Raw genomic sequence first — 1,926 nt, 5'->3', positions numbered from 1 at the left:
GCCTGCAAAGTTTCTGTTGAGAAATCATCCGACAGTCTTAAGGGAACTCCCTTGTAGGTGATGAACTGTTTTTCTCTTGCTGCTTTTAAGATTCTCTCTTTGTCTTTAACCTTTGACATTTTAATTATGATGTGTCTATGTGTGGGCCTCTTTGAGTTCATCTTGTTTGGGATTTTCTTCACTTCCTGGACTCGTATGTCTATTCCTTTCACCAGGTTAGGGAAATTTTCTGTCATTATTTCTTCAAATAGGTTTTCAATTCCTTGCTCTCTCTCTCTTTTCCTTCTGGTACCCCCATGATGCATATGTTTGTATGCCTGATGTACCAGAGGCCCCTTAAACTATCCTCATATTTTTGGATTCTTCTTTTTTTTTTTTCTTTCACTCTTCAGATTGAGTGTTTTCTGCTACCTTATCTTTCATATCGCTGATTCGAGCCTCTGCTTCATCTAATCTACTGTTGATTCTTTCTAGTGTGTTTTTCATTTCAGTTATTGTATTCTTCATTTCTGACTGGTTTCTTTTTATGTTTCTTTTTATGTTTTATAGCCTACTTTTATGTTTTCTGTCTCTTTGTTGAAGTTATCACTGAGATCGTTGAGTGTTCTCATAACCAGTGTTTCAAACCTTGTTTCTGGTAGATTGCTTGTCTCCGTTTTATTTATATATTTATTTTTTTCTGGAACGTGTTCTTTTCTTTCATTTGGGGCATGTTTGTATTCTCACTTTAACTCTCTCCTTGTTTTTGTTTCTGTGTGTTAGGTAGAGCTACTATGTTTCTTGGTCTTAGTAGACTGGCCTTATGTAGTAGGTGTCCTAATGGGCCCAGTGGCACAGTCTCTCTGGTCATTTGAGCCAGATGCTCCAGGTGTGTCTCTTGTATGGGTTGTGTGTGCTCTCCTATTGTAGTTGAGCCTTGATTGCTGTTTTCACATCAATGGGAGATATTGACTCTCAGGCTGATTGGTTGTGAAGACTGGTGGTGACTACAGTAGAGGAGCTGTTGTTCCTATGAAGCAGGATTCAGTATAGCAGGATTCTGGTGCCTGCTGAGTTTGCCCTTTGTACATGTCTCAAATTTCCCATAACCTTTAATGAGAAGATTGTTTCTCAAAGTAATGAAAGAAAAAATTATAATAATATAACTAGAGTCAAAAAATTGCATTGTTTGCCATTTTTAACTCTCATAACAATCATATCCACATGCTACCAGCAGTAAATGATCAAACAAATTTCAGACTCAAGTTGAGTAAAAACTTACTAAACACAAAACAAACCAACAACTAAAATTCAGAAAATATCGTCTAGAGTGTAAAATCATATTACAGTAATTCTGAAAATAATGTATGACATTATAGTAGAGAAAAGAGATCGTTTGTCCTTTTTTATCTCTCATTAAAATATATGTTGAGTAGGCTCAATTATTTATAGATATTGAGATATTTTCAATTATTATTATTTTTTTGTAGAATGAAGGATGAAAAACAATAGGGAGAATTGAGTTTATAAATATCAGTTAAAGGAACAAGGTCACTATTCAGCTTAATAATACGATGGATTCTAACTTTTTTTTTTTTTCAAGAGTTTTTAGCCTTTCATTTCTCTGAGCGGCACCATGGCAGTCAGCAAGAACAAGCACCTTACAAAAGGCGGCAAAAAGGAAGCCCTCAAAAAAGTGGTTGACCCATTTTTTAAGAAAGATAGGTGTGATGTGAAAACACTAGCTATGTTCAATATAAGAAATATTGGGAAAACACTAGTCATGAGAACTCAAGGAACCAAAATTGTGTCTGATGGTTTCAAAAGTCATGTTTTTGAAGTGAGCCTAGCTGATCTGCAAATGACAAAGTTGAATTTAGAAAACTCAAGCTAATTACTGAGGATGATGTGCAGGTCAAAAACTGCCTGACTGAGTTCCATGGCAAG

General features: G+C 35.5%; 1 protein-coding gene across 1 annotated transcript in view; it reads left to right on the top strand.

Moving 5' to 3' along the window:
* PCDH15 (protocadherin related 15) overlaps positions 1-1,926 on the top strand; it is a 562,288-nt gene that overhangs the window by 191,513 nt on the left and 368,849 nt on the right. The gene's annotated exons all lie outside the window — the stretch shown is intronic.

Source organism: Pteropus vampyrus, unplaced genomic scaffold, assembly GCF_000151845.1.
Source record: "Pteropus vampyrus isolate Shadow unplaced genomic scaffold, Pvam_2.0 Scaffold68, whole genome shotgun sequence".
Classification (NCBI taxonomy): domain Eukaryota; kingdom Metazoa; phylum Chordata; class Mammalia; order Chiroptera; family Pteropodidae; genus Pteropus; species Pteropus vampyrus.
The sequence above is the reverse complement of the archived record's forward strand: the minus strand, read 5'-3'. Positions and strand labels throughout refer to the sequence as shown.